The sequence below is a fragment of the Equus przewalskii genome, chromosome 8 (assembly GCF_037783145.1).
Source record: "Equus przewalskii isolate Varuska chromosome 8, EquPr2, whole genome shotgun sequence".
In the NCBI taxonomy this organism is placed as follows: Eukaryota; Metazoa; Chordata; class Mammalia; order Perissodactyla; family Equidae; genus Equus; species Equus przewalskii.
The window spans coordinates 82,554,367-82,579,086 of record NC_091838.1 but is presented as its reverse complement, the minus strand read 5'-3'; the positions used below and the strand labels follow the sequence as shown (position 1 = coordinate 82,579,086).

The window sequence follows — 24,720 nt, the reverse complement described above, 5'->3', positions numbered from 1 at the left end:
GTTAGCTCAGCGACAATCTTGCTGAAGCAAAAAGAAGGAGACTGGCAACAGAAGTTAGCTCAGGGCTGATCTTCCTCACACACACACACACTCACACACACTCACACACTCACACACTCAGGCTGCCGTGCAGCCATCACCACCGTCCATCTCCAGAACTCTTTCTTCTTCCCAAACTGAAACTCTGTCCCCATCAAACATCATCTCCCCGTTCCCCTCCCCCAGCCCCTGGCACCCACCATCCTACTTTCTGTCTCTATGAATTTGACTGCTCCAGGGACCTCATATGAGCAGAATCCTACAGTATTTGTCCTGTCGCGACTGGCTTATCTCACTCAGCATAATGTCCTCAAGTTTCACCCACGTTGTAGTGTGGTGTCAGAATTCCGCTCCTTTTTAAGGCTGAGTAATATTCCACTGTGTGGATGGACCACATTTTGTTTATCCATCCATGCATCCATCTGCAGACACCTGGGCTTTCGTGAACAACGCTGCTGTGAACACGGGTGTGCGAATGTCTCTTTGAGACCCTGCCTCCACTTCTTTTGGGTGTATATATACCCAGAAGGGGAATTGCTGGGTCATGTGATTGTTCTGCGTTTATTTTTTTGAATTTTAAAGAGCCACACTCTTTCCTACAGTGGCTGCACCGTTTACACTCCCAACGGTGCACAAGGGTCCCTCTCTCCACAGCCGTGCCAGCACTTGTTGTTTTCTGTTTTTTGTAGCAGCCATCCCACAGGTGTGAGAGTGTATTTCACTGCGATTTGATCTGCATTTCCCTGATGATTAGTGATGCTGAGCATCTTCCCATGTGCTCCCAGCCTTCTGTGTGTCCTCGTTGGAGAATGTCTGTCAACTCCTCTGCCGGGGTTTCATCGGTTGTTCTTGTCGGGTGGTACAGCTTGTGTGTCTTGGGTCCTGTCTGTGAAGGTGAGCCAGGACGGAAGGATGGATGGCCCTGGCACGTGGCACGCTGGTGATGGTGGTCATGGTGGGTGTGGGTGTGATCTTGGGGATGACAACACTATGGGCTATGGTCACTGGGACCAGAAGAAGGGGCTTGGGTGACACTGTTGATGATGCTGAAGGTGGTGAAGGTGACGTGATGACAGCGATGGGGCTGCTATTGATCAGAGCGTGGCCTGATTCACTGAGCAGAGTCAATGCCATCGCCTGGTTCCTCGTTTCACAGAAGCTTTTCGTGGGATGTGGGTGGGGATTAAGGGCCTTGCAGCTGTCACCAAGTTGAGGACAAGGTGGCAAGCAGGGCAGTGGGGAGGGAGTATTTATGGAGCAATGGACTCCAGGAGCTGATCCCTCTGGCTGTGGAGGAAATTACAAACAATCCTATCAAGGGTGGTTATTGACTGAGGCTGAGACCGAATCTGACATTCATCCGCCCGCGTTTGACATTAAAGAACAAGCCGGCAGTTGGATTTGCATACATCTCCAGGGGAAGAGGCAGCTGGGGAAAAACTCATTGAGAATGGGCACGGAGCTCTCCCGTCCTGCAGGGAGGGCAGAGGTGGAGAGGCCCCCGCATCCCTGGGTCATCTGGAATTAGCACAGCGGGGCCAGGGCCCGGGTCCACACTGCAGAAGTTGTGGCCCTTGGGGTGGTGGAGCCAGGTCTGGGCCTCCTGCATCCGTCTCTATTTTTCTCGGCCCCAACAGTGTGACAGGGAGCCACGGCCTGGTGGGGAGGCAGACCTGTGAGCAGAGGCCCGTAGGTGTCCTTGAGGACGCCCCCGAGCCCCACACAGGCCTGACCCAGGGAGGAGGCTCCCTGTGTGATGGTGGGGCAGGCTTGGCCTTCCTTCCTGGACCCCACTGCGCTGCCTGCTGCCCCGTGTCCCTCAGCCCCAGGGCCAGTCTCTGTCCCCTGCCAGGTCTGCTCCTCCAGCCCTGCTCCTTCCTCAGTGCAACCCTCCTCTTCAGGTCCCCAGCCACCTACCTTCCCAGCCCAGTCACTTAGGCCCAGGTTCCCGCCCCAGAGCCCCAGCTCAAAGCGGGGTCCTAGTCTGCTTGCAGCCCTGCCTTAGCTCCTGGCATGTGGCCTGGTATGTGTCCACTACACAGCACATCTGCGGGTCAACAGGGAGGTCCCCAGATCGACTGTACCCCAGGATGAAGGCTGGGGGTCAGAGGAGCGCAGCGGTCTCCGAAGTCTCCTGAAATGAGCCTGTCAGGACCCCCCAGGGCTTGGATGTCAGGTAAGGGCCCAGGGCCAGCAGGGAGGGAGGGAGCCGGGGCCACCCCTGATGGCTGTCCCCAGGCCTGGGGACAAGGAAGGAGCAAGAGGTTCAGCCGAGGTGGCCAAGCAGGGTCAGGTGGGGGTGGGGACTCCACCCAGTGGGGCAATGGGGAGAGGGAAGGGCCCAGCAGAGCCCACCCATCCCGTCGCTGGGCAGGCGGCTCACACACAGCTCTCTTCTGTCCCCACTGGGAGACAACGCTTGGGGGGGAGCCAGAGTGGCTGGACCCAAGAGGCTGGTGGCTGGGCCCGGCCATCCCCGCATCGACGTGGCCCTCTCCCCTGCACCCTGCCAGCCCGGCCGGCGTCTGGGCTCCGTGGACACATGACATTAAGATTTTCCCAGATTCGAAGGCTCACCTCCTCATTTCCCTGGCAGTTAGGAACACGAACAGTGTGGCCACTCAATAAAGCAGGGGCAGCGATGGCCGTTATCGATCAGAGGGCCCTGGGCCGCGCTCAGCAGAAGAAAGTCAATTTTCCCCTCCAGTTCAGTTCAGCAAACATCTATTGAGGGGCTACTGCAAGCCGGGCCTGTGCTGGGCGCGGGGGGCGCAGGGGACGGACCTCCCATGCTGGCCGGGAATCCCAGCTCTTCTCCTCGCTCTGCACACGCTGTCCATCCAGAGGGACGCACTCAGCTGGTGTCCTGAAGACTTCGCCTCCCTGAATGCTTCCACCTGCTCGCGGGGGCTCCAGGAGCTGAGGGAATTGCCCAAGATCAGCCAGCGAGGAGGAGGATTTGCCGGGCCGTGCTGGCAGACGTGCAGAGCACCGCGCCCCCCTGGGGAGTCGCCCGGGTCAGGGAGGCCTGGCTGGAGTGGGCTCAGCAGGCGCAGGGAGTCGGGACACCTGTGTCCAGGGGGCCGTGCTGTGTGGCCAGGCCCGTCGCCTCTATAGGCCCCACTTTTCTCCACGGTAGACACGCCAGCGGACACTGCAGGCACCGGGGAGCCAGGCTCTGCACTGTGGGCACCGTGGGACCGGGCACCCCAGCCCACACGGCCAGGAAGGGCTGGTCTGAGAGAGCTCGGCAGCCGATGCTCACCCCCAGGCCCGGCTGCCTCGGGGGCCGGGGGGGCAGGAGCCCTGGAGCGTGCAGCGCCTGCATCCACAGAGCCTGCGCCCCTGCACAGTGGGGACGGGGAGGCCGTGGCACAGTCTATATCCCCTCCTTTGCTGCCCCCCAGCCTGCTCCCCAGCGCCCAGCACCCCCGGCTCCCAGCCTCGCTCTGAGTCAGTCTGGGCTCTGCCCAAAGCTTCCTCTGCGCAGAGGGCTCCGGGGCAGGGACGGGGATGTGGACCACAGGTCCAGCTGCTTCCCAAGCACCTTCCATCTGGCCCTCTGGGCGCAGCGAAGGTGGCATCTCTCAAGAAGGCGATTCGTCCCCCGGGACACCTACTGGGTGCCAAGTCCCGGCTGGGTGCTGGGGGGCTGGTGGGAGCTCCTCCAGGTCCTCCCTCTCCAGTGGGAGACAGCGGATCCCCTGCGATGATGGAGCTGGAGCGGACATTCAGACGGACCCCATGGATGGCACTGCAGAGCGGTCGGGGGCCGGGAGGCTGGGGAAGCACGGATCCTGTTGGCCAGAGTCGGCGCCACGGCTGTTGACTTCTCTGCACCTGCGCTTCGGGCTGGGACTAGAGAGGAGCGAGCACAGGGCAGGGAGCAAGACTGGCAGGTGTGCCCACAGCTGACACCAGGGACGAGGACGGCGCCGCTGTGAGCTGCTCGGCCTGCGACGGCAGCAGTGACCAGCGACCTGGCCTTGAGTCTGCTTCTGGGAACAAGGTGTTGCCAGGCCTCCTCTGGTGAGAAGGCCATTGGGAGGTCAGTGGGCGCATAGCAGTGACACAAGAGGGTGACTAACAGGTCAGCGAGGCCTCTGACGTCCTGGGCACGGACCACTGCTGTCCATGCCTCTGTTCACACAGCCCTCGACAGGCCCGCTTGGCAGGTACCACTCCCCCCACTGTAGAGGTGAGGGCCCTGAGGCTCAGAGGGGATAGGATGCGCCAATTGAGTGACAATAGCAGCTGGGGTCAAGCCCGGGTGTCCTACTGCCAGGCCAGGTAAGTGGTCACAGCACACAGGCTGTGTCAGAGGAAGGAGTCCCCAATCTCTGTGTCTTGGTGAGGCCTCCCTGCAGCCCAGCCTTTGCCCTGCTGTCACACTGTCCGGGCACCCTGCTAGATGTGCTCGAGCTCTGAATCGGCCTATTAGCCGCTGGGTGACCCTGGGCCTGTAGCTTGCCCTCTCTGGATCTCCACCTCCCTTACTAGTTAGGCATGATTATACCTGCATCTCGGACCCCGCAGGGTCTCTTCTCCCCCCAGCATGTCAAAGAGCATAGCTGGAGAAGAGGAGTGAAATAAACCACCTGATGCTCCCCTGACATCTCTTGTCACATCTTAAAAATCTGCTCTGCATTCATAGTGTAGCCAAGTGTGTATGTTTGTTCCGACCTAGACAAGGCGTTCTGAATCACGTGCAGTTAAGTTACTTCATTTTCCAGCTTCATATCTTCTTGGTGCCCCAGGAAGACAAGCTCCACGTCTCCTGCTGGCTCTGTGCAGCCCTGCCCTGCATGGCCAAGTGCCCTGGGGAAGACGGGGGCGCAGCCAGGCTCCCAGCACTGCAGGGTGAGAGAGGACTCCGATCCAGGCACCCTGGGCTGCGGCCGGGTGGCATGGTGGTTACAGAGAGTGCGTGCAGACCCTGAGGACAGACTGCAGGTACGGATCCCGGCCCATCCACTTCTCCAAACGTTGACCTTGAATCGTTGGGCCTCCTTGACCCACTGACCTCATCTGTGAGGAGGGACCAGCTCTGGGGCCAGCCCCGCAGGATACCGTGAGGCCTGAAGAGGTAACACACAGAAAGTGCTGGACACTCAGCAAGTGCCAGGCAAGTGCCAACTGCTGCGTGGCTCTCTCCTTGAATCCTGACAGCCTGAGAGCAGCCACATAGCTATTCTGTGCCTCAGTTTCCTCATTTGCCAAACGGTTATTAACTTGAGCCCCGTGAAACTGCCATTTATGTGGATGCCTGGGCACATCTCTGCTGAGGAGGCGCAGATCCCAGGGCGTGCCCAGAGGATCACGGCCGCCACTCTCCCTGACCTGGGTCAAGCATGCTCCTAAGAAGGGAGGGAAAGACGAGGTCGGCCAGTGGGGACATTTCCTGAGCTGTGCAGCCCGGCGCCGGTCTATCTCCTCCGCAGGCTTGTAAATCACTGCCTGTGACCAGACTGCGTGAGGCAGGCATCGAATGTGCACCTGCTTCTCCGCACATGGGTGGCACGGATGGGCCCGTCTCCCAGGGCTGGTCCCTGAATCTGTGCTCCGGGTGGCAGGGGTGGAGGAGGGCATGGAGGACGCAGAAGGTTCTGGTCAGAGGCCACATCCAACTCTGCCACACTCGGGGTGAAAAACAATAACAAACAATAAGCGAACAAAGGAAACAGCCATTGTTCCCGACGGCACAGTGGCCCAGATGGTTTCTCAGCCGCACGAGGTGGAGGGCCTGGTTCCGGGACACGAGTGAGCGAACTTGCTTCAGGTGACGCCTGGGCGATGGCAGATTGGTTCAGGTTGATTTAAAGTGTCAGCGTTTTCTAGGCCTGCGAACAGACGACTATTCATCACGCTGATCCTGAAGTTGAAGACACAGGGCCCTTCGTTATTCGTAGCTCACATCCTTCCCGAGGGAGGCCTCGCCCCACAGTTAATAACATCCCGGGGCTTCCGGCTCAGGCAGGTCAGGCGAGTAGATGTCTTATTTATGCCAAGTGCATTTTTCATGCACTCTGTGTCCCCAGGCAGCTGGGCAGGGGAGGCCTTGGTGTCCCAGCCCCATATAGGCTCCTTCCTGGACTTCGGTCTGAAAATGTATTTGAGTCCTGTCAATACCTCTTGGTGGTCAGAGACAGAGCCAGCCAACTCAGAATGGGTCTGGTGTATCCAGATCCCTTCCCCAAGTGGCGTCAAAGACCCCCAACTGGTTTAATGACTGTTGACAGAGCCCCAGTCAGCATCATGTCTGCGGCCTCAGTGTGATGACCATGATCACCATTTGGTGACCACCATCCCACCTTATGCAGGGCACTGCCTTCATTGCCACCACGCCCACCTTCCAGTCAACACTGTCACTTCCATAGTGTTCACCAGGCCAGACTTGGCCATCCTATATGGTTACATGACCATGACCTTTGCCACCACCACCATCACCACCACTATCACCACCACCCCCACCACCATCACCGCCACCATCACCACCATCACTGCCACCACCACCAACACCACCACCACCGCTACCACCGCCGTCACCACCATCACCGCCACCACCACCACCAGCACCACCATCACCGCGACCATCACGACCATCACCAGCACCAGCACCAGCACCAGCACCACCACTACCGCCACCACCACCGTCACCACCATCACCATCACCCCACCACCACCATTACCACCATGACCACTACTACCACCACCACCATCACCATTACCACCATAACCACTACTACCACCACCACCACCATCACCACCATCACTGCCACCACCACCACCACCATTACCACCACCACCACCACCACCATCACCATCACCCCACCACCACCATCACCACCACCATCACCACCATCACTGCCACCACCACCACCTCCATTACCACCATGACCACTACCCCCACCACCATCACCACCACCGCCACCACCACCACCACCTTGCCATCACCATCATCACCATCACCATCACCATCACCACCACCACCACCATCACCACCACCACCACCATCACCACAACCACCTCTCCACAATTACTGTCCTTGAATTTTAGCCCCCATGGTGAGTTAAAGCCAATTGCTTGGTCGATGGGTTCACCCAGGAAGCAGGGGTTGTGTGCTGAGGGTGTCTGTGGCACATTGTAAGGTGCTGTGGTGCAGTGAAAGAGGGGCTTGGACCCTGCCCCGGGGGAGCCAGTGGCCAGACTTAGATCAGGAGATGGAAACAAGCATCATGGATGTTCCAGAACCAAAGATCTGGATGTTCCAGGAGTACTCAGTATGGGGTCCTGGGCTCTTCTGGGTGGTCAGGGCGAGGCCAGGGGGTGCCCCAGCAGGGGGTCAGCCTCCCAAAGGAGGGGACACATTGGGAGCCAGAGAGCAGGTTGAGGTACAGGGCAGGCAGGGCCAGACTGGAGAGGAATTTAAAGCCCAGGCTGGCAGGTGTGGAGCGGTGTGCTGTGAGCATGGGGCGAGCCTGTGAAGGGTTTTTGGAAGGAGTGGGGAGAGAACAGTTTGGCGGTGGTGAGGGGGATGGGCCGGGGGCAGGGTTGGCAGATAAAACACAGGATGCCAAGTTAAATTTCAATTTCAGATAAACAGCAAATAGCTTTTTAGTATAAGTATATCCTAAATACCAGATGGGACATACTTATACTAAAAAACAAATTATTGTTGATCTGAAATTCACATTTAAGTGGGCATTCTATATTTACCAGGCAGCTTACCTGGAGGCAGATGGACTTGGAGGCTTAGTACGGGGACACGGGCAAGAAGTGAGGGTGGCTTGGATCTGAGAGGGGGGTGGCTGGGAGGACAGACTTCATGACAGCCAGAGACATTCACAAGGATGCTGCCCTGACCACAGGCCCCATGAGGCCCCTCCCACCACCACCCAGCTGCACAGCCCTGCCTGAACGAGTGTCCCTGCCTTGGAGCCAGCCAGCTTTGGGCCGGGCTGCAACCTGTGCAGGCCATGGGTGGCCTCTCCAAGCGTCCAGAGCGGGGACCACACTCAGATCCTGGCCCATGTGGGGTCAACAAGTGGCTCACATCTGGCTGTCAGGAGCACCTGGGCAGGCGTCTGGACAGGGCCGGGTGGTCTGTTGTCCCAGTGTTGCCCACCCCAGGTAGAGTGGGTTGGAGGTCCCCGAGAAGGATGAATGGTTGTGTGACACCTGCCCTCTCCTCTGGCCTCCCCGTGCCCGGCAGGGCCCTGTGCCCCAGCTACACCGATGTGGATGAGCTCTGCTCGCAGCTCTCGTTTCCCCTATCTGGACGGCGCTGAGTGCTTCCAGGAACCGAGCTGGCCAGGGAAGCAGGCTGGAGGGGAGGCTGAGACCAGAGCTGACCCAGCTAAGTGTCTGAAGTGGTCTGTGCCCTGCTCAGCCTCCTGACCAGACCTGCACGTGGGCTTCCCTCTAGGGGCTCAGAGTCATGGAGCCGGAGACTCAGAAACCTCTGGCAGTGGGTCATCAGAGAATCTCACAGTTTCCAACCCTTTGCTTTCCATCACCGAGTTAATATAAGTCAATCTATGAACCTACACCATACAGCTGTGCGGATGAGCAGGCTGGCAGCCGCATGCCCCCAAAGCCATTCTGGAGCGCAGCCATGTGTGCCATCAACAAACAGCAGCAGATGGAATCATGCCAGCCTCTGTTTAACCCCCTGAACTGTCGTTTAGCAAAATCCACCTCACACACGTGACGACATCGCTGCGTATGTCGGCACTTCAGCAGCCAGGAAGTATTCCCTTGCACGGATGTTTCACCGTGAAGCCAAAACTCTGAAAATTACCTGTTCTCCCTGAATTTTGGACACAATGAAATTGTGCTTACGATGCACATGCTGGCTCGTGCACCTGCCGCTTGAAAGGTTTTTACTGACGTTTTCACAGTGGTTCCTCCGGGGGCTGAGGGGACGAGAGAGGGAGGGACCGAGGGGGTCTCAGCTCTCTCTGTAATAGTTTATTTCTTAAAGAACATAAGATCAGAGGCAAGGATGGCAGAATATTATAATCTGATAGTGGTGGTATTTGATAATGCCAAAGTGGCAGGTTTGTGGGTGTTTGTTACATGGTTTCTCCAGGCTCGTTTAAAATACTTTATGTGACATTTCTAGTCATTTCTCCTTGCCCCTCTCCCCCTCCGGCAGCCGCCCTCCTGCATACACAATCGCAGCCTCACATATCTTGGCTTGCGGGTGGGGCGGGGGGTTCCTGGTTTACAAAATTGGCATCAAATTGCGTCCACGTCTCTGTGATGGCCTTTCTCCCCCGCTGGTGGGGCTGGGCCTGGCTGCGGCCTGTCGACGCGGGTGTGCAGGGGTGACCCCTGCTCAGTTGGCAACAGCTGTATGTGTGCACTGCTGTAGATGCCCGGGGGCAGGGCCAGCGCTCGGCAAACAGACACACAGGACACCCGGGTAAACTGCAATGTCGGATAAATGATAGGTACTTTTTCAGTAGAAGAATGTCCCATGCGATCTTTGGGACATACTTATGTTAAAATAGCATTTGTCGTTTGGGCAGTAAAGGCTTAAACTCGCCCAGAGAAAGGTTTGGCCATTGCTGGCTCCTGGGAAGTGGCCTCCGAGCCCTTGGAAGGTCCTGCCTGACAAGAGGGTCTTTGTGGCCTGGGGGCCTTGGGCCACATGGGTGGTCTATGCTAACAAAGGGATTTGTGTGGGGCCGGGCGTCAGCTCCACGTCTGGAGGGGCTGGAGACTAAGGTCAGCCATGCAGGGGGTCAGCTATGTTTGCAAAACTGACCCCCAATCAATACCCAGGACAGCAGGGCCACACATCACGGCTGGGAGAGGTCAGCGTGTTCATGTGGCTCCGTGGGGAGAGGGCAGCTGGGTGCTCCCGCCCGGTCTCCCCGGGGCCTGGCGCCTCTTCCCTTGACTTGTTTTCCTCCATATCCTTCACCGTGATAAACTGTAGCTGTGAGCACAGTGGCGTTTCTGGGTTCAGTGAGTCCTTCCTGCAAATCTCTGAACCTGGGGGTGGTCATGGGGACCCCAGGCTTGTAGTTGGTGTCAAGGGTGAGGTGACTTTGGGGATTCCTGAAATTTATGTCCTTTATTCGAAGTTCGGATTTAACCGGGTGTCCTGTGTTTGATCTGGGAACTTTCTGGGGGGCATGCAGCCTGAGCCGCCTGGCCCCTGCTCCCCAGGCTTCCCCCACGGGGACCAGCCTTGGGCCCTGTGCTCTGTCCCCTGCCCCTCAGCCCGAGGCCTCTTCGGCAGTGTCATTGGGGTCAGGCAGTGCCATGGGCCGCCTCCTCAGCCTCCCGGACCACCAGGCTCACCTCGAGCTGGCCCCCCAGGGCTGGGCCTGCTCTCCAAGGTGTTCGCTCCTCCCAGCTTCTGCCGTAAGGTGGCCCCTGTCCAACAGAGCGAGACGCAGCCCTCCCAAAGAGGACGCTGAAAGGCTCAAAACTCACCGTTACAGGAAACACGGATCCATGGGTCCCTCATCCCAGAATCCAGGCGCAGTCATTGCTGACTGATGAAATCGGCCTTAAGCATAGCGCCGCCGGGCCGCTGTGGCATGCCCAACGGGAGAACGTAGTGAGCTCTCCGACTCCGTCCTTTTGGTCTGCCCCCTGCAGAAGCGCGAGGTTTGTACCAACCCTGATGTGATGCTGTCCAGGGGGCTTCGATTTACTGAGATGATGAGAGTGTAGCCCCTTTGGTCCCCTTTCCCAGCAAGCCAGGGTAGCAGCCAAGTGGGAGGGATGTTGGGGCTGAGGCTGTCTTGCTGGGGGCGGTCCCCTAGGTGGTGGGGGACAGGAGGGGCCCTGAAGTGGCTCATGCTGAGAGTTATGTTTTTCTCCAGTACTGCAGCTGGTCGGGGAGCCAGGGGGCCAGCAGTGGGGGCGGGAAGAACCTACCCCAGCCTGCCAGCCCTGGACGGAAGCTCGCAAGGTCCAGGAGTGAATAGGGTGGGTGCCATGGGCACCCGCTGCCATCCGGCCAGCCACCCAGAGGGGTTTGACCAGCACCAGCGGGAGGGAGGGCCCAGGACACCCAGGGGGCTCTCCTTGCCGAGGTGGAGACGCCAGAGCAAGAAGGGTCCTGTGGAAAATGCTGCAGAGCAAAGGAGGGCAGGCCTCTGAGAATGACTTAGGACAGGAACCAAGAGACAAAAATTCCCAGCCTGCTCCTTCAGTGCGACGTATCAAGAAATGTTTGCTCCGCAGCAGGAGCAGAAGCTAGAAGGGGTCGGGCTGGGGGGAAAGGACGCGCAGAGGGTGACTGGGATGGGAGGAAGGCCGCAAGCAGCAGGGGACCCACAGCTCACAGAGGGGCAGGGCTGCTGTGGGGGTGGGGTGCAGGTGAGCCGCCCCTCCGCTTTGATTAGAGGGAGACGTGGAAGACAAAAGCCATAGATGCAACCTGAGATTTACGGAAGAAACCGGAGCAATGGGAGCAGAAGGAGTAATCAGATGTGACGTGGGAAGCCATCACGCGGAGCGGACCAGCGCTCTGAGCGTGCCCATTAAGGGGGCTGCTGTGAGAGGAACCCGTGCTTCCAGACGTGTTCTGGCAGAATCTTTGAATTTTAAAGATAAATAAAAAAGAACTCAGTAAGTAACTGGGCAGGAAAAACAATCCAGGGCATGTCCTGATGAGCAAGCATCCGCAGTCCCAGACTTCTCCTCCGCAGTGCTCGTGGCGTGAACCAGGAGACGAACGACACTGGCGAGTCAGGAGGGGGACACTTGTCTGGAGTGGACGTCACATGAGCCGTGTGGCAGCTCCCGATTTGGAGGATGGCTGGTTCCCAAACTTGCGAGCCTGCGGGAGTCACCCCACCTTGGGCTTCTGGGGGATTAAAGCACTGAGGGAAATCGGGGGAAGAGCAGAAGCCAAGCCACGCCTCGGAGTCTGAGCCCTTGGCACCCAGGGCAGGGAAGGACCCATCGAGGGGCGGTGGGGCCCTCGGCAGGCCTGGCATCCTAGTCCTCGCCTCCAGACGGAGACCCCCGATTCCCCTGGGCACACGCACGTGCGGAAGGGCAGACCCCCAGCCGGGTGCTCGGTGGGGGCTCTCCTGGGCCCCCTGGTTTCGAGGTAACTTGGCAACCACACATGCAGATTCCTTCTAGAAAAGGGTCTCTCTCAGGAAGGATTCGTCAAGGAATTTAAAATCTAATTGCAACAAGGTGTTTTTTCTTTTTTTAAGAAAAGGATAAGCTTAGGAAAAAAGCCCCCATCGCAGCACAGCTGTCTGCAGGGACTGGGTGGGTGGGCGAGGCTCTCTTCCTGTTTCTTTGTATTTGATTTTTCTTGTTGAGAATAAGAACATGTTACTTTTTGTGGGAAAATGCTTGAGACTAAAAGAACGTTGTTCATTTACTGGTCCATAACATTTAAAGACCTCTTTTCTCCTTCCTGTAAAATGTAGACTACAAAACAGGACAGAATACTCCTGGGGTGTCCAGACAAGTACAGTGGAGCAGATTGGGGTGGGGATGAGCTCCCCGGGGGTGGGGGCCAGTCCTGAGCGAGGGGACGTCCACTGAGTGCCCTGAGCCTGAGCAGGGAACGTGGAAGGGGCACGGATGCCCATCTGGCCCGGCCCACAGGGAGCCCCTGAGGGCTTCCTGCTCTGCTTCCGCAAGTCTGTTCTCTCTGAACCTGCATGACCTCCCCTGTGTGTGAGCCGAGGGTGCCCGCGTGGGGCAGACGGTGTGGAGACGCTGGGAGTCCAGGGGACCATGTGGCAGGGCCTCTTGGCTTACCAGGCACTGCTCTGTGTCGGGTCTTCCCCCGCACGCTGCTCCTTCAGCCACAGCAGGCAAGGGCCCTGGAGTGGCCCCCAGGACAGGGGTCCAGAGTGTACCCCTAAATGTACCAAAGTCAAGAGTGGCCCCTGGGAGAAGAAGAGACGGCCCTGGGTGGAGTGGCCAGGAGGCCAAGGAAGGGGACTTCACGGGGCAGGGGGACCTCGAGGCTGCTGGTCACCCTCCTGTGTTATTTACCCGTTGGTGGCTTGTTGCAGACTGGGTGCTGGGCAGACAGGTGGGCGAGGTGTGGCCGCTGTCCTCAGGGTCTCAGCGTCCCCACGATCAGTGTGGCTCCAGGACCTGCTTGTTTGCCACCAGCCCATGCAGCTCTCACTCCCTCCCCGTCCCAGGGCTCCCATAAGTCTCTGTGTTGACCTCCCGGGCTCTCACATCTGCCTGTGCCAGCGCGGGCCTGCCCTGGACCCGGCGTGTGGCCTGCGTGGTGTGCAGTCCTGTACGTGCCAGGCTCACAGGGTTCCACTGACTTTCTCGAGTTCCCATGGCTCTGAAGGCCGCCAGCCTCTGGCCGCTTTGCCTGGTGTGCTTGCAAATGTCAGTGAGGTGGTGGGCCCGGGCCTTTCATGCACGCAGCGTCCCCATCACGGGGCCGCTCCCGGGAGGCTGAACTCGGGTGGGCACAATCGGGGACGTGGGCGGGCTCTTCCGCTGTCACTCCCCTGTGGCTGGGAGGGACCTGCCATCTGGGCATCCCTGGGCCGGGCCCTGCGTCTAATCCTTAACAGCATTAACTTAAACCCGATCAGAGGGAAATACAGGAAGAAGAGCGAGAAGATCAGCGCACTCGCAAGGTTCTTGATCCGCGCGAGAACAAGGGATTGAGGACAACAGCGTGTGCTGGCCAACAAGCGGATCCAGATGGCACAGCGATCGTCAGAAAGCGTGAAACCCAGATGCGGCGGATGAAAGAGGGAGCTCACGAACAGGCAGGTGGATGGCCGTTCGTGGGAGAGCCCGCTGAGAGCTCTGGGCCTCCCCCGGGGGCTGTCTGTCTCGCGGACACGGCTGCCTCGGACGTAGTGTCTTCTCCACGCCATCTTGGGATGGATGTCTGTACCCCACCTACTGCCCCTCGCATTCCACAAGGCCCCTTCTCATGTGAATAGGGCCCGTGTCATCGTGCCCATTTCACAGACGGGGAAACTGAGGCTGGCAGGATGAGTGACTCCCGTTCCGGCTGCCAGCGAGGGCAGAGGTGGGGCAGGGACCTGCGTCCTTGTTCACAGATCCTGACGCTCACACCCCGTGAGCTCCGGCTGCTGCGATTTGATGAGGCGAGCCGTGGGCACCAATAAGAGACCGCCAAGGTCAGCTCGGTACAGCAGCTTCCGGGGGGTTGGCAGCGGGGCAGGGACCAGGGCTCGGTGGGGAGGGGGGTGACGGAGGGTCAGCAGGCTGCTCTGCCACCCCTCACCCAAGACTGCCGGGCTCTCACCTCTCGGATGCTGCTTTCCCGCATCTGCAGAGCGGCCGGCCCGTGAAGAAGGGCTTAAGAGGTGCGAGCGAGGCCCGTGGTGTCATGAACTGTGAAAGGGCCTCTGTTTCTGCTCTTTTCTGCGTGTTTTCTCTGCTGTTTATTTGCTCTTCAAGCACCCCCTGGAGAGGGACCAAGGAGAGGCCACCTCCGTCCTTGTGTCCACGTTCAGTTTAGCCCTGCTCCTGTGGCACCAGGTCCTCCGCTCCAGTCCCACTGGCCCTTCACTGTGGCCTGTTTCTCAGAGAGGTTGAACCATCCTGGCCCAGGGGATGGAAGACTGCACTCGCGGGCCAGGCTCTCTGCCACTCTCAGCTGGTTCATCTCCCACTACCCTCTCAACAATCAAGGGCGTTAGAGTTTTATCCCTGTGTACAAATGAGGAAACAGGCTTGCACAGGCCCAAGGTCACACGGAATTCAAACCATGTGGCTACAGAGTTCGTGCTCTTGACCATGGACACTCAAAGGTGGCTATCATAGAGATGAGGCTCGGAGAGGTTCCACAGATCACCCCAGGCCACACAGCACACTGGAGCCCATGTTGGAACCAGACTCTGTCCTCCTGCTTCCCTTCTGGGTCCCTGTTCTATGAATCTCCCAGCTCTCTGCGGGCTGACTCAGGAGGCATTGACAGATTTCTTCTAGGTATGGCACACAACGCATGGGGGCCATATGCCAGGCCGGGGTCAGGGAGCCAGGCTGTGCCTCTGGAGTCATAGAACTCTGCTCTGGAATGACCCTTGGAGGGGTGAGGTCTGGCCTCCCTGGCCCAAGCTGGGCTACCTGGAGAACACCTAGCCCTCTCTGGGCCTCGATGGCCCTATCGGAAATTCAGGGGCAGCCTCCTGCTGGGCACACCAGCCTGTGGGCCGCAGGGCAGGGAGCAGCTTCTGACCACAGTCGGTGGTCAGGTTGGGAGGCAGGTGTCTTGGCCGGGGTCTGGGAGGGACATTCCCCTGGGCAGTGGCCCCTCCCACAACCCTCTCCGAGTGGGCAGCCGCCTTGGGCCTCGCTGTTGAGGAAAAGCGGGGCACGGATCCCCCGGGCTGGGCCCATGGGTTGCGGAGCACCGCTGAGCCCTCTTCTTGGGCATTCCTCTGTGAGCTGCTCCCCACCTGCGCTGGAGTCAGTTGCCTGGGTGTCTGCTGGCTCCTATTTGCCACTCACCAGCGCCACGAGGCAGAGGTCCAGGCCGGAGCCCTGGTCTCTCAGCTTGGGGGGTGGCTGAGGTCTTAACAGCCCCTCTGGTAGAGGCCTCCCCCTCCTGCTCTCCTGGAATCTGCAGCTGCGGGGGGAGGAGTCCCAGCTGTGAGCAGACACAGAGAGGCCTCAGGGGAGCGGCGTCTGTGATGGATTGGGACCCATGCAGAGGCTTCAGGAGGCGAGGTGGGAGTGCTGACCGGGAGCGCGGTTCCACAGCCCCTGGGGAAAACCAGGGAGGGAGTCCGTCAGAGACATCATGCAGGCACAGGATTCCACAAGAAGCAGGACAGAGGACAGGTCACGGTCGAGGGCGAGTCTCCTGAGAGGCAATGTGAGGGCAGAGGAGACACACGGCTGGGTGTGCTGGCCTCAATGTGCAGCCTGGACGGAGGGGAGCGGGGTCAGGAGGTCAATGTGGACATGGTGCAGTGACCCCAGGGAGCCTGGAGTGATGCACGGGGCTCAGGCGGGCCTGACTGAGCATCTCCAAGGAAACAGCTCCTTCCCTTCATGCTCAAGATGCTCCGTGGACCACTGCTCTCCAGCCGGTTTTGCTGCGTCCCAGGGTCTCAGGAGGGGCCCGGATCGTGGTCTGGAGTGGAAAGGGGGAGGTGTTGCTTCCAGTTGAAGCAGGACCTCTGCCAGAAATGGGTAGGTCAGGGTCAGTTCCCTGAGGGGAGATGGTGTGGCTAATGTCAGCAAGGGTGTCAGAGCCCAGCCACGCAGTGAGCCTGCACTGGGATTGCAGAAATAAAGGCAGTTTCCATTACACGGTCCAGGCTCTCTGGGGAAGGGTGGTCAGACAGGGTGTGGGCAGCAGTTGCAGGGTAGGAGTTCCAGGGGTTCAGGGCGGAGACAGCGAATCCAGTGGGACATGGAATTCCTGTTACTCTGCTAGGTCCTAAGCACTGGATGAAGAACACACTGGGCAATCCATCCATCCATCTTTCTATCTATCCGTCCATCCCTTCACCCCATCCATTCGCTCATCCATCTATCCATTGATCCATCCAGCCATCCAGCCAGCCAGCCATCCATACATCCACCCATCCATTCATTCATCTATTAATCCATCTGTACATCCACCCATCCATTCATCCTTCATCCACCCATTTACTCATCTGTCTATCCATTAATCCATCCATCCATTCATCCATCCATCCATCCATCCATCTACATATCCATCCATCCAGTCATTCATCAATTATTTTGAGTGTCTGCTGTGTGCTAGACACCTTTCTGACCTGGGCTGGACAAGGGGGATGAGGAGGGCGGGTAAATAAGACATAGTCTCCATGTTCGGGAGCAATCATTGCTCTGTGCACAGCCCGTCTTCCTTGAGCGAAAAGCCCATACTCTTGAAAGGAGGTGGGTGGTCAGTTTTTGAAGACGTTCTCATGGTCAGTCCGTATTTGGGAAATTATTTCCTGAACTTCCCTCGGGACCTGACTCCATCTGGTTTCGTCTCCGGTCACCCCTTCTCTTGCCCCAGCCGCAGCCCCTCCAACTGGAAGCAGTATTTATCTTCCTCCTAAAGCTCAAACTTTGCTACATTTCCTAGACCTGGACTAGAATTTATGGTCGTTTTCTTCGACATCACAATCGCTGTTATCGATCATGATAATAAATCAGCGATGGACCCTCATTGGCCTAGCCTTGAGCTCCCCGACGCCCTGTGGGTGCTGCTGCCTGAGATTGCTCCCTCCTTCAACCCGGCTCAGGTCCTCTCCAATGCCGTTTGGCTGAACTCAGCTTTGCCAGAGCCAGCCCCTGTCCTTCTGGTGGGTCCCCAGGGACAGACGCAGATGATTCAGGTCAGAGCTCTTGTGCCTGCAACAACGCAATACCGTTTGAACTCTCCCGCACTTCCTCCTTGTCTGTGGCTCCTGGGCTGAGCACGGGAAGGGGGCCCTGGCCCTGTCCTGGAGAGAAAATGTAGGTGGAGGGCCCCACCTGACCTTGGGGGTCATGGCCACAGGGCATTTGCCACGTGCCACAGCTCGGGTATGGCTGTTGTTATTGGTCACACGTGTCTGCAAGCAGGCAGCCTGGGGGCTGGGGCGTGGAGGGAGGCCAGAGGGCCCAGTGGCCCAGCCTGATCTCTCTCTGTCCCCCAGCACTCTGCCCGTCTCTGATCCTGACTTGAGCTGGAGGCAGCAGACTTGGAGGAGCGGGGCCGGGACCCCTGTCCTGCTGCCAGCACCGTCTCAGGGCCCCGAGGACCAATTAAGCTGAAAGGGCCTCTCACCCCTGGGGAGTTAAAGTGCTTTTAAGAGGCCATTATTCAGGATTTTGTGATTTCTGCTTCCTAAGTGCTCTCCCCTTTGCTTGTCCTGACCTGAATGGAATTATTTCCATCCGCCCAATTCGGAAGAGGGGCCGGGCCTTCGCAACACTTGATACCTACAGCCCCCACCTTCCGCCCCGGAGGCCGAACGCACCCCCAGACTAGGAGAGCAGCAGCCTGGCCCGGCCACTGGAGGACTTCTCCTCTGGGGAGACTGCCCCCTCTCCTGGTCCCCAGCCCCAAGTGCCAGGTTAATTCATTGGCTTCTCCGTCAGTTTATTCATTTAGCACCGAGCTGTGGGGCATCTCCTCCTGGCCAGTGCTGTGTAAGTACCAGAGATCCAGGAAGGAAGGGACCCCATGGTTCCTGCCAGGAGCTCCGTCCAGTCACCACCGCCCAGCGTGAAGGCCCCAAGGTGCCCGGGGGGAGTTGTACGGCTGCGAGGCCGGCCGGGGTCCACTGAGGCTCAGCGGGTCTCAAGAGCCGGAACTCACTGCTGGCTTGTGATGGTTCTGTGCTTCCCAGGGGCCCGCCCTGACCACCCCCGCACCGGAGCCCCCGAGGGCAGGAGGGGTCTCCCCAACCGTGGACGTCTAGTGCTGGACTTCAGAATATGAGCACCGCATGGAGGGAACTCAGACCAAACTGAATCGAGCTGATCTGATGTAAGTTATGTTGAATCAAATCGAGAACCAGTGGTGGTAAGTTGAGCGGAGGACAGTTGGCAGGTGGAATGGGGGCGCGACTGGCGGGGTTGGGGGCGTGGGGAGGGGAGGCCTCGCCGCTGGGGAGGCGTGGGCTCAGGGCTGACCTTGGAAAGAGTTGCGAGAAGGAGAAATGGACGTCCCTGGAGCCAGGCCCTGGGATTGGGCTCCCCTTTCTCAAAGGGCCCAGGAGGGGCATGCTCAGCATGGAGCAACTTCCTTTGCAGGGTCCTCCTCGTCCCCTGCCCTCCAGCCTCCGGGGGCCTCTGCTCTTGGCCTTTCCTCTTCCCCAACTGCCCCGCCTCTGCGTGAGGCCAACACGTCTTACGGCTGTAACGCAACGACTATCCGCAGCTCACCACCTGGTCTGTCCAGCCCGGACCTCTCCTGTAGCGTCCACACCCTCGTTGGCTTCTGTCACCCGCCATCTCTACCCGGGTGCTCAACAATGCCTCAATGTGTCCGAAACAGAACTCTTGGGTTCCACCCACCCTGGACCTCCGACCCTCTTCCCTGGCTTGGGCGACAGTCAGGACCTGGAGTCATCTTTGCGGCCGCTCTTTCTCCCATGACCCACATCCAATTCTCCAGCCAATCCCACTGGTGCACCCTGTTTCCCCTCCACCGCCCCCAGTCTGGACCAAGCTGCCATCTCCCCTCGGCGTTTTGACAATGGCCTCTAGTGGACTCTGGCGTGCACCTTGCACTACAGGCTTTTCTCCAAGAGCGGGTCCTGTTGAAACAGTCAGATCCTTCCTTCCCTGCTCAGGACCCACCAGTGGCACCCCCCACTCAGAGTACAGCATGTCCTCTCCAGGACCGAGGCCCCCCTGAGCCCATGACCCCATCTCCTGCTCTTGACTGTCCCCGCGCTCTGCTGCAACCCTGCTGTTCCACTGGCCACAGCCGGAATACAGGATGCCCCTGCCCGGGGCCGTGGACCACTCCTCTGTCTACTGGCTCCTCCCATGCTCCGTGCACCCCATGTGCATGGTGCTATGGACCTTTCATCCACGCCCAAACCCACAGCACCCTGACCACAGCCCTGCCCTATGCCTCCCCAGCACCTTTCAGCTTCTGCCCTACTACACAGCTTGTCTGTTCTGCTTGCTGTGGGCTGCCTGTCTCTGCCACTGGAATAGAGCTCCTGCAGGGCTGGAACGGCCACCCACCCTCTCCCGTCTCCCCGTGGGGCTGCGCTCCCTCGCGGCCTGCGGTTGGGCCCCATGGGGCCTCCCGCAGCTCTCCCGAGATGGGCTATCTCTCACCCTTCCTTTCTGACAGAGAATGCCCCAAATGAGCCTTATTTTCTCTCTATCTTCCTGCCGCCTTGCTGGTTGCATGAACCAGGCGAATGGTGGTGGGTCGGCATGGCAGGCTCCCTCCTCCGGCGGCCGGGAGCTGTGGGTGCCCGACCCTCTCATTAGGCTGAGGCTGTGCCCAGGGCCTTGCACTGATAAGCCCAGGAGTCCACTGCAGGCCCACTTGAGGCCAGGATGCTGTGGAACCTCCCAGAACACGGACTGGGCTGATGGGCTGGGCGCCACCTTGCAGACATTGGGGCCCCACTGGACACACAGGGCTGTCGGGGCAGCTGGGAGGAACCTTGACAGAGGGAGGATGCATGGCCACTGTCGTCATGCCCCAAAGGGTGATCCCGGGCACTTGGACCCTGGCCCAGGGGGCTGGGGCAGCTCAGATCAAGTGGGGTCCACAGAGATGCCAACTGGGGTTCAATTCAGGAGACAGCTGCGCCCTGTCAAATCGATTCCAGGATGGGATGGCTGCCTGGGGGTGGGTGCCGCTGCTCCCCGAGGGGAACGAATGCCTGGTGGCCCCATGCGGGGACGCGCAGGGCGGGTGGTGGAACAGACGCAGGATTGCTGGGATTGGGCTGGTTACCATCCCGAGAGGTTGCTTCTCAGATCTGAGGCTTGCGGGGGGCGGGGGGGGGGGTGCGGGCCGGCTTCCTGTGCTTGGTGGGGCTGAGGGCAGGGGATGAGGCAAAGCCGCCCCAGGACCGAGGGTGCAGAGACTTCGGGGTGCCCAGCAGGCCTCCCCACCTTGGTGGCCCCAGAGTGAAGAGGAGTTCTGTGCTAGTGGGTGGTCAGGGCCTCATCCTGGAGGGAGCTGGCTGCAGCACACCCCCAACGAGCAGAACAGACATTTTAGGGGGTCTAGGTCCTAATTCTTGGGGGTGCCCAGTGCGGGGGGGAGAGGCGGGATCCCATTTTGGGGGACGTTGCATGCTGGTGAGGAGCATACGGCCTTTCCCTTTGGGGTTCACTGGGGAAAGCTGGGCTCCTCCCGCGGGGGCTCTGTTTGATCGGGACCCAGAGTAAGGTCGCCAGGTTAGAATGACCACAGAGGTTTTAATTTCAGATAAAGGACGAATAATTTTTAGCATCAGTGTGTTCTACCCCCATGATCCCACCAGGGACGTACTCACAGTGAGCGAGTCTTCGAGTCTCCCTGGCGTCGGTCTTCATCTGGCAACCCCTCCGCCCGGGGCCAGGTTGACGAGGCAGACGCGACTCCTTCCCGGGCTTCCTCATCCGCACAGAGGTGGCACGGCGGGGACCTGACGCATACACCAAGGGGCGCGGTCCCAGCGGGTCCCCAAGACAGGAATCAGACCAAGACCTGAAGGAGCTCCACAGATGATCTCAGGTCCCTGGGGCCTCGGCCAGCGGCAACAGTGACCTGGGGCCTGTCTGGCTCTTGTAGCCGAGCTGCCCGCCCGCTGGGGGCTGTCAGAGGGTCAGTGGCCTGTGAAGAGACTGAGCCAGCCGCTCTCCTGTCTCTTGAGGCTTTCTCCTGGAGCCAGCTGGGTGCTTCCTCAGAGCGATCCTGCTGGCTCAGCCAGGACCCCCAGGGCTGGGCAGACCCGGGATTGTGCTGAGCCCTCTCTCGCTCCCTGGTCACACCGACACCAGGGTTGCGGCCCCTTCCACTCCCTGCAACTCTAGTAACAACTGTGGTGACCCCTTCTGTGTACTGGGCGCCTCTGAACACACACACTGTCCTCGGCACTCCGTGCTCACATCCATGCTCTGCTCAAATGTTGGTATCTCCACTTTACAGACAAGTCAACTGAAGCTCAGAAAGACCACACGACTTTCCCAAATCCCACAGCAAGCAGGTGGCAGAGCCCAGCAGGAGCCCCAGTCGCCCCCTCTAGAGCCATGCACTTGCCCTGGACCACACCACCTCTCACGTGACGGAAGGATCTCTTTAGACCATCCTGAACCACCACCTCCTCCAGGCTGTCTGCTCTGACTGTACCATTGCTTTTTTGAGTTCCGTGCACCTGAGTAGATATTTATGTCCTGACTTGCATTCTTCAGGACACCACAGAGGCACATGTCCCCACATGGGTTGTGAATCCTGGGAGCAGAGAGCAGGTTTTCTATTGTGCTGTTTCTTCCTAGGTACCAGGTAGTTACAAGGCCTATGTGAACGCTCAGAAAAATTCCTGCCCTTGCTGGATGGCTGACTGCACGTCCAGACCACTGCCAAGCAGGCACTTCGGCCCACGGCCCTGCCAGAGTCTTCTGGGCATCCTGGGCCCTTGCACAGGGCAGCCTCAGGATCAGGGTCCAGGCTGGGTAAGTGTTCACTGCTGTTCACTGCTCAGGAGGCGAAAGCTGCTGATCAAGCCAAGGAAAGGGTGGGTCAGCCAACCCCCACCCCACAGTCTCTGCAGCCCCTTCAGTGACAGTGTCATCTCGTTTGACACCCACAATCCTGGGAGGGACTTCATGATCCTTGTTGAACGTGGGGGAAACTGAGGCTCTGGAAGTGAAGTGACTTTCCTGGGGTCACCCCTGCACCCTGGGTGGGCCCCAGAGCTTGGACCTGCTTGCCTGTGTCCAGGGCTCCCGGCTCTCCTGCTCCCTGCACAGCAGTGGGCCCAGCAGCCCACGGTGGGGTAAGGGAGCCCCTGCCCAAGGGGCCCAGGGCACCTCTGTGTGATGGCACGTCCTCCTCTCTTCTCGTGACAGTTTGTGGGGGGACTCTCCACTGTCCCCTGACTGCCTGCATGTGACAGTAAACACTGTTTGGATCCAAAGCAAATTGGCTCTAATTAACCAGCCGCCAGATTATAGCTTGGAGGAGCCAGTGGAAAGGACGGGTCTCCCCGAGGGAGGGGGGAGGGGCCTAATTAACGTGGCAGCCAGGCCGCTCCTTCCACCAGACACTGTCTGCTCCTCTCCGCCGTCCTCCCGTGGGAGCATCCACCGAAACTCAGGACCCATCTTGACAAACGGTTCAGCTCGGCTTGGAGCAGCCTGTCGGGGGACAGCGCTTGCGATCTTAGAGGCCCACTCACTGTCGGCCATGTTTAGGGATGGAAGGAGACAGTATCTCCGTCACAAGAAAGGTCTTCAATGTCACTTTGACTGCTGTCATGAGTACCATAAACCCTGTAAGCATCTCTGTTGATGCTGTCACCACCACCATCACCGTGGTTACCACCACCACCTCCACCATCACCATGGTTACCTCTGCCATCACCATGGTTACCTCTGCCATCACCATGGTTACTGCCACAGCCTCCACCGTCACCATGGTTACCACATCACCACCCCTGGGCTGGATATTCTCCACCAGCTCTCCGGATCCACCCTCCATTGATCCAGTGTCTTGGGAGGCTGACCTTTGTGGAATGCATCAGTGAGCTACTTCCCTCTGATTCTCGTGGGTTCTGCCAACAGGAAGTGGAGGAGGAGGAGGAGGAAGCGAAGGAAGAGGAAGAAGGAGAGGAGGGAAAGAACGAAGGGGAGGAGGGACGCTCTGGGAGAGGCTGGAACTGTAAGGAACCACCGAGTGTGAGCAGGTGGGAAGAAGGAGGGAGAGAGTCCAGGGAGGGGTTGGAAGCCTGAGGTGATGTCAGCTCACATGCAGCTGTGAGCAATACCACAGAGAGATCCCGCACAGCCTGCACTCCTTTCCCCGCTGGTGGCATCTTCCAGAACAGTCACAGTAGCCCGACCAGGATGCTGATGTGGTGGGCTTCCTTTTAGGATTCCATTCTTCCTGTGGCATTGGGGTGGATTCGGAGGGTGGGAGGCACATGGGCGACGGCTCCTCCCTCCCAGCTCCCACTGCCCCCCACCCCACCCCCTGCAGAGAAGGGCCCGCCCCTGCCCTGCCCCCACCTCCTGCCCACTCTGCAGGTGGGAGAGAGGTGCCCTCCCTGCAGCCTGCACCTCTGTCCCAACGGCCTCACCATTGCCCTCCTCCCTGTGCTTGAGCCTCTGGAAATAGGTTAAAGAAGTTTGTTCAGGAGGCCGAGTCGGGCGAGGAGCGTGGTCCAGCCTCGTCCACCCCACCTTCTCCTCCGAGAACCCCACTCAGGAAAGCAAGGAGCACTGATGCTGAAATATTTAGGTTCTAACATACTGCTCTGGGGTGAATGTGGGTGCGACGGAGGCCCCAGTACTGTCCGCACAGCCCCAGGACGGGCTCCACGTGGGAAGGCCGACGGCCAGGGGATCGGGGCCTCTGACTGCAGACTGTTCCCACCCCCATCCCGCAGGCGCCGTGCAGACAAGGTGCTGAAGTTCAGTGTGGCCAGTTACGCTCGAGGTCCAGACCCACACGGAATACCTTCTCAGGTTGTGTCTCGTGTGACGCCTGCCGAATCTGGCAGCCCTCCTGTCTCCCCCGCTTGTAGGAGGGTGGTGCTGACCCAGGCTCGTCCACGAGGCCGCAGCCTCTGAGCCCAGCCCTGCCTGGTCCCGCCCTCGCGGGCTCCGGGTCCGGCTAGGGGCAGACAGAGGGACAGTTCTCACCCAGGGAGGCCCGGGGAGCCGCGGTGGGCAGCACCTGCAGGGCATTCGCTCCCATGGTTCCTGGGCCCCAGTCTGACCACAGGCCCAGGTCACTGCAGAGCTCTCTGTAGACAGCGGTGGACTGAAGGGGGGACCAGGTCTGGCCACCACCCCCACCCACCAGCCCACCTGCTCTCTTTAATCCCCGCACCTTGGGCAGGTGGACGCGGTTCTTACCCCTCGCAGACGAGCAACCAAAGCTTCAGGGACCAGAGGCGGAGGGGTTGGCGTCTGAGCTGGAGGACCAGCTCTCCCATGACCACCTCCCACCTGGCGTCCTGGCTCCCGGGGGCCTCCAGGAGGGGGAGTGCTTGGGGAGAGGCCGGCGTGTGCTCCCAGCAGGTTATGGCCTCCTCA

The 24,720-nt window shown here is 59.4% G+C and overlaps 1 long non-coding RNA gene across 1 annotated transcript; it reads right to left on the bottom strand.

The window, feature by feature from the left end:
* Positions 1–12,331: 12,331 nt before the first annotated feature.
* On the bottom strand, positions 12,332–23,360 carry LOC139085181 (uncharacterized). Its single transcript, XR_011543284.1, has 2 exons — positions 20,976–23,360; positions 12,332–15,753 (listed from the first exon to the last, which is right to left on the bottom strand). It is a non-coding gene; the product is annotated as an uncharacterized lncRNA (long non-coding RNA).
* Positions 23,361–24,720: the final 1,360 nt, after the last annotated feature.